The 12,957-nt window shown below is 43.8% G+C and overlaps 1 long non-coding RNA gene across 1 annotated transcript; it reads right to left on the reverse strand.

Annotated features, from left to right (window-relative positions):
* Nucleotides 1-219: 219 nt before the first annotated feature.
* On the reverse strand, nucleotides 220-2,332 carry LOC130253721 (uncharacterized). The gene is made up of 3 exons (XR_008840601.1): nucleotides 2,155-2,332; nucleotides 893-1,318; nucleotides 220-343 (listed from the first exon to the last, which is right to left on the reverse strand). It is a non-coding gene; the product is annotated as an uncharacterized LOC130253721 (long non-coding RNA).
* Between the last annotated feature and the right edge of the window lie 10,625 nt (nucleotides 2,333-12,957).

Genomic DNA, 12,957 nt, shown 5'->3' on the forward strand with positions numbered 1-12,957 from the left:
GAGCAACCAGTGTGCAGGGGTGCTCACCACTGACTGTGCAAGTCTGGGAATTTCATATCGAGCAAATCCCAAATAAACATTTTCAAAGATTAAAAAAATAAGTTGTAGGAGCAGCCACTAAACTGGCATTAAAGTGGCATATTTTAAGCAAGAAAAGTCACGAAGTTGTGGAGAAATCTGCACTCATAATATTATTATAAACTACGAAACAGCCTTTTAATAACAGTGTCACAAAACAATTTCTCAGATATTGCAATATAAACAAAGACCTTTTTCTTCCTTCCTTCTTAAAGAGATACACGCTGGCTTCTGCCCCCTTTCCAGCAGTGCCTGTAGCGGGACCCTGCAGAAGGAGAAGGCACAGGGAGGTGTCAGAGCCGGTCCCCAGGCACCAGGTGCCCCGCAGCCCCGGGGAGCAGAGAGCCCTGCGGTGTGGCTCCAGCCCCACCGCACAGCAATTAGCGCTGCTCTCCCCGCAGATTTGCGGCTCAGCCCTTAAAAGCCGTTTCATAAATATTCGATGGCCTTTCCGACAGGGTAATGTGCCTCTGTGACATTAAAGAGGAAACTCTGCGAAGGGGAGGGATGACAACAAATTTATCCACCAATAGCACACTCTTTTGGCACAAAAGCACATTCTTATCTTTACATCCCATAATGAGAAGGCAGGGACGGGAGTGTTGCTACAGCTCTCTGGGTGGGTAGATGTGGAGTGCAGGAGAAGGGTGGCTGTGTAAACTGTTAGATATTTTTCCTCCCTTGCCTTTGCAAGGAGAAGGACCCGCGCTTGCGGTCCCGCGGTGGTTTTCCTGAGCCCCCGGTGAGGAGGACTTCTCCCACGATGTCAGACTGCGAGGGACTGCCTGTGGGTAAGAGCCAGATTTATATTTACCCCGGTGTCCTGCCGGCTGGTTCACATTCTCAGATTGCAGAGTCACACGCGAAGCCGCTTGCTTTCAAAGGGAGCCGGAGCCGCAGCAGGGAGCGCAGAAAGTCCCCGAGAGCTCTGCAGAGCGGGTGCGGTGCCTTAGGGGCCGTGGGGAGGGCTGGCAGGGTGGTGATGCTGGGTTTTCTCCGGAGGCACAGGGGCTGGGTAGGAGGAAGAGCTCTGGAATTCGGATAGACGGGCTGAAGTGTCGGTATCGGTGGGGAGTGATGGTATCGGTGCGAGCGGTCCTGGGCTCACCAAGCAGAGTTTGTGGGATGGGTGCTGCAGGACCAGGCGCTGTGTGTGTGCCCTGTTTGCTCCTTGATAAACCTCCCTGGATGGTAACCGACACAGCAAGGGCAGATAAATGTAATGCAGAGGGTTTATTTGCTGAAAGGAAATAGAAATGTACATGAATTTTAAAATAAGTGCATTAAACACTTTACCTGGGAAGGAGGCTGTATTTGTCAAACTTCTCTGAGCAGAAGAGCATGTCAGCAAGAAGTGTGTTTCTCAGCTGTTTTTTTAAAAACTTCTATAGGAACTGTAAATATTATCTAGGCTGCCTGTACAAAAGGAAACTTGTCAAAATGATAGCCTAATTCTTTTCCAAGGCATTTTACTAATAAAGAGATGGACTACTGGAAACACCTTTTATTTTTTCTTTTGCCATGGCAAGCATTTATCTTTTCACATGTATATATATATATACACAACATGTGTAGCACTCCTGTTCCATTGGTCTGTGAAGGCTGTGCATCAAAGATGAGGTTCTGATCTAAAAAGTGCAGCTGGAGAAGGAGAAGGCTGCTGCAGTGTTTTCCATTTTTCCTCCTCTCTCTGCTTCCATTTTGCAAAGCAAATCCCAAGTCCAGAGCAGCATACTCATAACTAGAGTGGAAAAATATAAATTATGTATATGGTGCATAGTGAGCTGCACCATGCACAATTCCCTGGGCTGTTGCTGTCAGCTAAAGACAGGAGAGATGAAAATGAGTGTTTCCTGCTTACCTGCTCAAACAGGTGAACTGTTAACCAGCAAAGTTTCACTTCTCCAGGCTTTGAGTTTAAGGCCTGGCCCCAGTTTGCTTATTAAGCACTCTGAGATGGGGGTGGGATATTTCAGGGTGACAGTATCAGTATCAGCTGGCATCTGATATTATGATGAAATTGATATCTAGAGTGCATGGCATCTTGTGTGCAGAAGTTACTGATATCTCAATTACCTTTGCTGCTGAAAGGACCTTCGAGTTTTCTTCCAGAGAAACATTCATAGATGCATTGAGGGAAGGAATTCTGTGGGAAGGAATGAAAATTAAAATTATGTTTAGACGTGGATCAGAAATGTGCCAGCATACACAGAGCAAAGGTTTATTTCTCTCTGTTCCCCCAATAATTCTCCCATGCTGCCCAGCCCTGTTTCCAGGCCTGCTGCCTCACCCTGCCCCATGCCAGACACAACCAATCTGTCCCAAAGGACACCTGCTTCATGGACCTTGCAAAATATTCTGGTTCCTGTACTTGCAGACATGTGGATGCACATAAAAATATGCACAAAACTAGCAGTGGAGAGAGAAATGGTGGTACTCCATCAGAGTTATTAAGCAATCTTAGTGAACCAGCTGCTGACAGCTTGCTTTTCATGTCAAGGAATTTTGAAATAATTCTCTTTGTGGCTATTGCTCCTTGGCTAGATAGGTCAAAGTTTAATACTTTAGCAGTTTAAAACTTTACAGTCCATAAAAAGACTTGCAAAAAATCATCATCAAACTTACTAATACACTGATTAGTGTTCACTGGTGCAGAAATGCCCCTTTGCTGAATCCAATGAGCATAGCAAGGCTGGAACTGTACTTTTAAAATCCTTGGTTTTGAATGCAGCCAGATAATACAGCTACAAAAAGTTGGTGCAGTGACAGATATCATTAGCACTGCAATGTGGCTGCAGTCCAGAGCCCTGCTTCCAACACAAACCCTACAGCCCTGTGCATGAGCCCATGTATACACATGCACATGGATATAAATAAGTTTAGCCAAAGCACATATTAGTGTCAAGTGTATGCACTGCTTCTGTAACCTCTTTGCAAAGGGTGTGCCTCATGAACAACCTGGAGAACTGCACTTTGTAGTTACAGGAAATTAATGCCAGAGTTTTTAGACTGCTCTCAGCCTACACAAGAATGTAGCAGGAACAGCTGCACAATTGTTCCCTCAGAAAAGCAACTTGGGGGGAAAGGCTGAATACAATCTTTGACTTAAATAGCTGGACATGAGCTGCTTGATACACCAATAATTTTTCAAGAGACTTTATTCAGTGAGAGTATCCTACTTCAGTGCTGGAAATGGTTATGCAATTTTTCATGATGAAAGCATTGGGTGTTTTTATATTACTGGTTTCTGTTCAATTCCAGCATGGCTGCACCCTTCAGTGTTGTGGAATGCAAAATTAAACATGTGATGCAAACAGAGTTTTATTTTGTTGTTTGAATGTAGTACAGAAGATATGAAAAAAAAGGATCTTAAATGCCAGAATGCAGATGACATGTAAGCAAGCATACAGTCATTTTGGATTGAACTAATACCAAAAAAAGGCATTTTGAGGTTTGAAAGTTAATAGAATTCTAAAATTTACACTAATAATTTCCCATTGTAACACAGGGAGATAAAGAAAGAAAGAACAGTCACTTCAGGACAAATGCACTCCAATTTCTTCCTCATTAGCAATTATTGACATACAGATGCTATCCATTAGTGCCAGCTACATAGATTTCTTGTCACCCCTACAAGCAGATAAAAGAAAAGCACATCAATTATTTAAGTGCTTCCCCTTGTGTGTATTATTTTCCTCTTGTAAGGAGTCGTAGTTCAGTCTCTGAACAACTGAACAGCTTTTCACACATCCAGCATTTTGATTAGGAATATATGAGTCATGATTCTGGTTCTTAACACAAACCTTTTGACTTCAGAAAAATCTCTGAAGTCATGCAAAGGTTCTTCAAGTGCCTCTTTTCTTTCCCCTTTCAGCCACAGACTGACTTTGAATAGTGTGGGGAACTTCTTGTGGATAACATCACTGTTGAAATAACACAGGGTATTGAGCCATAACAGATGAAGATTATAATGCTGAAGAAGAACACCAGGAGTCTCATATATGCATACTTTCTTTGTTATTTACTGCAACAGGGCTAAGAAGGGAAGAAACAGAATTGATGTAGCTTGTTTTGCAGCAGGTGGCATGCCAATCTAACTGTATTTCCTTAAAATTCCTCACAAATTTTGTTGGCTTTGTTTCAGTAGAGGAGGAAACAAGACTTTTCATCTGAAGTATGTTCCTGACTCTAGCTAAATACTTCCTTTCAAAGCTAAAATTACATATTTCAAACATGTCTTTAAGACAGACTGGAGCCAGTTGATAAAATTGGTGCTTTCAGAATTAGGATATCCCAGAAAAATATGGGATTTTAGATTTCCTGAAATATGATGCATTCTGCACTGTCATGGGGAGCCCATTTATCTCAGCCAGAGAGGCTGTCAGTGAGCAAGACCTCCAGCTCCCATGCTGGGCTGTCTCTAAAAACAGCTACTGGGAATAAAATACAGCCCACATACATTTCTGTAACAAAAAATCATGACCCAGCACATGCATGAACACTACTCCTGTCACATAGAATTGTCCCACTTTCACATACTCATATGAGCATAAGACTATTCTTGAAATTAACATTTCATTAGATATGGTAAAGAATGTCTATATTTTTGCAGGTAACTCCATGTTTACCTTAGGGGTATAGCACCCCTTCTGCATTGCAGTTTGCAGGGTGAGCCCCTCAGTGAAAGGCAAAAAGGGCAGGGAAAGGCCTGAAACCACCTTGCAGAGTGGCTGTGCAGACTGCAATTAGTGCTCAGGGATAAGCAGAGAAATGGGGAGGTTTTTCCAGCATATCAAAGCAGTTACCTGCTGTGGCTTAGGAATGAAATGACATGATTTGAGGATCTCAAGAGAGAGGTCTGCAGGATGAACCATAGCTCCTGACTGCACTAAACCCACCAGCACTGGCTTGCATGCTCAGAGCTCCCCAGCAGCATCCCCCTGCCAGGGGAAGTGAGCCCAGGGTGCTGGGGTGATGGGGACCTGGCAAGTATCTGTATTATTTATCAGGGTTTGTGGCTGATAAACACTTCACAGAAACTCCAATCTTGGTTTATGGACCACTTGGCACCCTCATTTCCTTTTGCATTTGGGAAGTCAGTTCAGGAGATGAATGCTAGCTATTAGAAAAAGCCACACATTCTCCAAGAGAGCCTTCCTTCATCACAAAATACAGATATTACTAAAACAAAATGCAACATTTTGTTGACAATGTCAATATATTAATACATTTCTAAAGATCAAATTTTTTGAAAATTGAAATTGAGTGTGAGCAAGACAGAAAGCCTTTGGATGATCAGGTAAAATAAAATCTAATCTAATAGCAGGGAATTTTGGCCCAGTTTGATGAAAATGGAATTGAAATACCAGAATTATCTTGGCTGCTGGGAGTTCTCCTTCCAACCAGCTCTGTTGCTCCTCCAGAAATTCCACATGTCCTTAGTCTGTCCAAACATCACTGTGAGCAGCAGGGGCTGTGCATTCAGGGGGCAAACACTGATGGTGATGAAGCAATCATTATGGTTTAAAGCTTTAGAGAGGGTTTGGAACATGAAGATCAGGCACCACACAAGGAAAAATGAGTGACTCTGGTGCCCCAGGAATACAAGTTTTGCAGAAACACCCCCAGAAGCAGATTTATGGTGATGAGCAAGACCCATGGAGACACCAGGTTGGGAGCCTGCCAGAGGTATGCCTGGAAAGCCCTCTGTCCATACAGCAATTTTAGACAGTCCAATGAGCCAAAATATGCAGCCTACAGTCCATGGAGGGTTAAAATCACCTGGGTGCAGCCTCCACCTGCTCCAGAGGCTGGTGGGGCTGAGCCTGGGTTAAAGGGTGTCCTGCTAGGGAGGGATTCCCACCTCCAGAAAGCCTTGGGGCTCTATTGCCCAACTGTGGTCTCTTCCCTTGCACCTCCTTAGATGTTTTGTTGAGGGAAGAAGGGCTTTTCCATTTGGGAGAAATCTGAGTCCTCCCCAGACCACAAAGCATTTTCTTCAGTGCTGAGAAAGTGAGAGAGCTGGGGGAGAGGCAGAGCCAAGGAGCAGCTCCACATTGGCACTTGGGCAAAATGCCACAAATGGCAAAGCTGCTTCTTTTTCATCAAAAGCAAAGATGAAAGAAGGTGGTGTCTGCTGCAAACCTGTGTTAGGGGGTTTTCACAGGGGTTCAGCTTAGCTGAGGCAAGTTTAATGTGCCCATTCATAGCTGTGTAGTACAACATCCCTCTGCCACTCATAAAGTTATTTCTGACAACCAGCCTAAAAGTTTGCAGCCTCTGGGACTAGAAAAATGGCAAAGTCTGTTGTTAGCTCTGTTTTTCTCCTCCCACATGGGTGTCCTGTCCCTTAGGCTTGGTGGTGATTCAGTGGGAGCTGACTGTTCCAGGAGTGTCCTGAGCACAGGCACTGGGTTGATCTTCATCTCCAGCCTCTGCCTTTAAAGTAGCAGGTGAGGTTTTCTTCTAGACTAACTAGACTAGAACTAAACTACTGGGCTAGTCTAACTGTTCAGCTGGCAAGCAGAGGCTGTGCCAGTTCACTGCTTTTCTGAAGGAGAATGTCTGTGCTGTGTGCTACAGAGGCTCCAAGTGAGTATTTAACCTAGCAGACACATTAACATGCATTTTCACAAAAAAATGATTGTTCTTCTTTCTTTGAGGAGGGGTGCTGAAGGAGGAGAACTCTTTCAGGGAGTCAGTAGAGGCAGTAGAAGTTTGCATGAATGTTTTCTGCTGGGATGGTGGTTAAAGGTATAGTTAGAAAATACAGAAGATGCTACATCTTTCCCACATGCTCCTCCTCTCCTCCCCCATTCCCCAAAGGGAGGATTTTCCTTATCTGCAGAAATACTTGGAAGCTGTAGCTTGTCCCAGGGTCTGTGAGCAAGAGCACTTGCACTGTACAGCACATTTCTGAGCAGTCTTATTCCATGGTGTTTACAGTAACTTCAGGCATGCAAAAAACAACCAGTATGTTTTTTCTCCTCCTCTTCCCCATCCTTCATAACATCTCCAGTATTTCCAACATATTCTGTGTTAAGCCATCACTATTTAGAAGCCATAATTGCATTTAACAATGTCTGGAGCCTTCTCTTGCTACAGACCTGTTATACAGGCAGTAATTTAGAGGGTGGGGCCCCCTTCCCCTCTGTCATTCAGACTGCAAAGTGAATGCTCAGTGTGCCCTCCCAAAAACCTGGCCAGTGCCCAGGCTCTCATCACCATATTCAGTTGCTTCTCTGTCCCTGTTATTTCTTTCCTTACAGGCTCCGATCAGCTCCCTCACCACACACTAGTGGTTTCCACAATTAAATTTGTAACATTAAGGATTCCCTTACATCTCAGACCTCTCAAACTCACACAAAAGACTGTCAAGGTCCCCCAAATGTTTTCTTCCTTGTGGGAAAGAAACTCAGGGGCAGAGGAATGGGCTCCTGAGCAATGCCATGGGCATGGGCAGGTTAATATTCCCAGGATCAGCTCCCTGAAGGAGTCCTGGGTTTCAGGGAGAGCTGAAGTCACCCTTGAGTCACAGGGCACACGGGGACTGCTCAGAGCTGCTCTCTGCTTCTGCACAGTCTGCCAATCACACAGATTGCTTTGGAAGAAAAGCCAGCCCTTGCTCAGAGGACTCCAAACTAGGTAAAATGGCTGAGACCCTTGAGGAATCACAACAAATTCCATAAGACCTTGGGAAGTACAGTGCTGTCTCCATCACAAAAAGCAGGGAGCATTTCAGAGAGGTGCCAATGGCTGATTTATGTCCACTGCCCCCAGCACCACATCACTGCTCTCAGCACTCTTTGTGTGGCTCAAGTTTCCACCACTTCAGTGCTCCTTGGGAGAACTCAGGCTCATCCCCACCAGGTATTATGAAGGCATGGCATTAAGTTTGGAGTGATACTTGAAAGGTTTAGGCCCCAAATCCCCTCATAAATCTATAGGCACTACTTGCAAACATGGCATTTCATGTAATTCTCACCTCTCCTACAAATAAATATACACGTACACTCTTATCCTTTGTGATGTGCTCTTTGTGGAGCTGCAGGACATGCTCTGCAATCATGCAGTGCACCCAGAACACTTCCCAGTGAGTAACACAGTTACTGTGAAAATGGTAAAATCCTTGCTGCTGAACCAGAAGGTGAAAACTCCTGCAGCCAGACAACTTGCCTGAAGAGGTCTGCTGAGGAAATAAAGAAAAAAAGAAATAAAAGCACAGACAAACAAAAAGACCTGTGTGTAAAACCTTTGAGCATCTGAGTAATAAATAAATTAAACTCAAAAATCTAAAGCAGTGACAGCAAGCTGAGCATCTCAGGCTGTGCTTGATCATGTGATTCTGAAGGACCTGACTTCAGGTTAAACTTATAATTAGCACATCTCCCACTCATGCTTTGGGAGCATGACCCAGATCCTTTGAACTCAAGAGGAGTCTTTCCATTCAGTCCAATGAATTAGGATCACAACTCTCAAAAATCTCAGAAATATCTTTATCCCCCTGACCCCTCAGTACAAACTGTGGCTGGGTCAGGTTGGTTATACTCCTTAGACCAGCAGCCTGAGCCCTGTGCAGTGTGGCTGGTGAGATTTGGGGGTGAGGCCCCTCCAGCAAGCACTTGTGGTGCATGGGAAGCACCAGGCATTAGTCATACTTTGTCCCAGCACAATTGCTCAGAGAAATGTATTTATGTTAGCACTAATTAAAATTTAGTGAATGTTTCATACTTCCCCTACTGAAACATTGCTAGATTTGACTCAGCAATAAGTCACACAAAGAACCATGGGTGCAGAATTATTCAGAGTTTATATGTGAGAGACTGAGGCACATCAAGATTAATCCAAAAACAGTCCCCAGTGCTGTGGGTGTGTAATCAGAGATGCCAAGGAGCTCCTCTTTCAGAGCACCCAGCACAGCACTGTATTTCACATTTTCAGACCTCATTGACAGCTGTGAGCTCTGGGCATGTCCATAAATCAGCCCTGTGGTCTCTGCTCCAGCATGAGGTGATGAGGACCATGGCATTAGTGACCATTTGGGAAAACTTGGGCTCCCAGGTTGCTCCACAGACCAACTCTTCTCCCTTCAGGAGCTGCTCTGCAGCTGAAGCACAGATGCAATCCAGTTCCCAGCAGAACTTTTCAAGCTAACCTGAAATTGTCCTTGATCTTCCTGGAGTGGTATACTTTACCATGTTCAATATCTTCAACAGCTAACACTGGGATATTATGATAAACCTCATATTGGAAACACATATGTCATAAAATACAAGATGCTCAGTCACCTCATAACTACATCTCTAGCAAGAAGTATTTTTGCTATAATTATAGCTTGATATTTCACCAATTGCTCTGCAATGTCAATAGGCTCACACACAAACACTTCTGTCTTTGGGACACTAAATCTATAATTTTCTACTGCTCTTTATCTCAAATCAGAGGCTCCCAGGTTCATCTTGTTGCTGTGACAGTCAGCTGGCCTTCTGACATCCATATGACTCAGGCATGATATTGCAATCTTTGTGCTGGAGGCATATGGACCACATGTGGAAAGGATTTTGAGAAGGAAACTATTATTTCCTGCATCTATCGTAAATTCCAAATGGTATATTCAGGCACAACTCTTCAAAACCAGATAGCGCATTGATGAAATGGAAACAATTTAGCTGGGAAATCTCATCTAAACTGTTTGATTATTCTCAGTGCTGCCAACCCTTTGATGTTTATCATGAGCCTCTGAAGACTTGTTTTGATTTTTTTTCCCCTAAAGCCAGGTTTCTTGGGTCATGATTTTTTGGTGGCTGTCAAAATGTCTATGCACTGTCCATTTTCACCCAGTCAGCAACACATGGGGCTTGTTATGCCACTGGAGAGTGGGGATTATTTTGCAAAGATGTTTTGGCCAGGTATTTAAACATCCAAGGCTTAGGGAGAACATCATGTGGGAAAGTGAGAGAGAATATGCAAAGTCTGGAATAGATATGGCAGACTGAGGCATGCAGTGCTCACATATGTAGGGGGAGAATAATATTTTTCTAACAAGAGCTGTCTTTTTAAACACCAACCACATTTCTTTGTGTTTTCATTTTGAGTCATTTAATGAAAAAATTGGAGAACTCCAGGGAAAGCATCCAATCTGCTCACAATTTTTCACAGGAGAAAGTTTGTTTACTCAACAAACTTCTCTCCTACAATTATTTGGTTTCTCCAGATCTTTGGGGAGCATCCTGGCACACAAAAGAGCTGGAAAGTCTTTTTGCTCTCCTTTACTATTCCCTGCCTACTTGGATGTCCAATAAAGTGGGAGGAGTAAGAAGACAGAGCTTCACTATTCTCCCACTACACTGGAAGGAGAAAACCACTGAAAATTCACCAGATGACTCATTTTTGTTGAGACATGGTGTGTCTCACTCCCTACTGTAGAAGTTTCCCTGCTCAGGCCAATCAAAACAGAACCAACACCAGCAAGGATCCAGCATCATTTTGGGCTTTGGGGATGCAGAGAGACCATCAGAGATGATCCTGAGCAGGAGCATCACCCTGCTTCATTCTGCCATTGGGATTTCAGCAGATCAAAGCCAGTTCCTGAAGCAGCACATGTGCTCCTGTGCCATGTCCCTCATTCCCAAGGTCAGGTGTCCCTGCAGAGGCAGGGAGGCAGAGGAGCACCCCAAGATGTATGAGAAAACTCCCTACTCTCTGGCTATGAGACAAAGGCAGCCAGGAGCTGAACATCTCTGTTTTGTACAAGGGGAAGATACAGGATTAGAAAATACTTTTTGTGCTAAACTGATTTTATTTTCTCCCACAGAAATGTGCCTCAGAGTTGAGCACATGCATTTGCTTCCTTTTCCTAATTTAGTTCAGCAGCTGGGTTATCCCAGATAATGATGCCAAATCTTTAAAGATTTCCTTGTTCTGAGATGATTGCTCAATTGACAATCTGCCTTGTTGATTAAGCTGCCTTGAGGGACAGTGGAGAACTGGAGGCAACAACTGGGTGTTTAATGAGTCACACAGTGAGACAAGGCTGTAGCAGGAGTCCATCCCAGCACAGCCCCAAGCCCACCCAAACAGGGTCTGTGCCACCTGGAGTGCCTGCCTTGTCAGAACAATCCCAAATGGAGTGTTTGTACAGAAGGACCAGCACAGGGACATCAAATTTATTTCCCATTACTTGGTACAGAGCCTTGCCCCAGGCCAACCTGCTATTAAGTCAGACCTGGAGAATGCCAAGGAGTGAGCACAGCTGGGCTGGCACCCTCCAGTGCAGCTGCTGCAGGCTTGGCCCTGCTCTTCTGGGCAAAATCACTTGTTACCTGCAATGAGTCCCAGGCCTGTCCTCTCTGATGAGCCCATATACTCAAATTTCTGTGTTGATCCAGTATCTAATACCTATAAAAGGTGTAAAAAATCAGCCAGAATGTTAATTACTCACTGAGCTCAGACTATGATCAGAGATAGTCCTAGGCTCCTGCCTAGAGAGGTTAACTTTAGCTCAGTAAGAGGTCATTAGATCCCTGTTTCTCCTTCCATTATTTCCCAAAACCACATACCAGAACTGAATTATCTTCCTTGTCTAAATTCTCTGGCTAGTGATGATGTTTGGCTGCCTTGTCTGTACTTTCAAGGCCTTATGCTAAATTTAGACAAGGAGGAGATTCTTCTCCTCTAGACCTTCATTTTGTGGTTTACTCATTGAATGCTGGAGGCACAATGTGAGTTAAAATCTCATTTGCTGCACAGCCTAGTGGGTTATGGCTGAAAAACCTGATTTTTCCTTGCTACCTACTAGACCTCCACATGCCCTTCATGTGAAGGGCACATGCCTTGTCCCCTGAGGGATGCTGCTGTGGGTTTCCAAAGACTCAGGATCACCTCTTTCTTTTTTACATGTTATCTAAGGCAAGCACTTCTTAAAAATTCTCTCTTCATCTGTGTATGGAAATCTCAAGAGATCTTAAATAAATGATGTCTCTGCTGCAGTGCTCCCTGCAGACACATCCTCTGAGACCTCTCTGGCCTTTCTTCAGTTCTTCAAGTCCTGCCCATCTGCTGCTGCCTTCCTCATTCTGCCCACCAGCAAATCTTGGGAAAATACCTTGATTTTTTTATCCAGAGAGGAAAGAGGGAGCATCAAAAAAACAATTGTGCAAATTCACGAGAATAAAGTTTTTGCATCTGAATATTCATGAAGTAGAAATGCAAAGGAATTTTCTGTTTGCAATGAAGATCGTGAGAAAATTGTACTTATTAACAGAAAACATCTATTATTTTTGTGTCTTTAATAAAGGTGTGTTTCTCCAGTTCTTAAGTGATAAAGATGGAATTCTCCTGAGTATCCAATGATGACACAAACTACAATAGTGAAATATGATCCACTTGCCCATGTCACTGAAACCTCAGAAGGGAATTACAGCCCTCAGCAGAGTTCATGTGAGGTATACTACTTAAGGTAATAGGGCTGGACAATCTCATTAAGATTTATTTCCACCCCATTTAAACATGGGTTCAAAAGTACAGCTGGAGCTGTACTGGCTTTATCTTTGGCTTATGGAAGAGATTGGAAAAAGAAGTAAACAGAAAACAGTCCCTCCATTGGCCAGGCCATGAGGCTGTGCTATAGGGCAAACACAGGCTTGTGCCCAGGCTTGGAGGCTGACAAAACTGGAAGAAACTTTTAATCTTTATTACATTGTATAGGTTTTTTATTCTTCTTTTTCCTCTCCCAGGAAATTTAGGAGATATTGCATCATTCCACGAGGGAGAGGGACGCACAGAACTATTTCATCTTCTCTTCCTTAATGGCAGTTCACCATTTTCACTGGATTTCTTCCAGACTTGAATTTGTCCATACCCATTAGGGAAATGGGTCAG

This window comes from Oenanthe melanoleuca, chromosome 5 (genome assembly GCF_029582105.1).
Source record: "Oenanthe melanoleuca isolate GR-GAL-2019-014 chromosome 5, OMel1.0, whole genome shotgun sequence".
NCBI lineage: Eukaryota > Metazoa > Chordata > Aves > Passeriformes > Muscicapidae > Oenanthe > Oenanthe melanoleuca.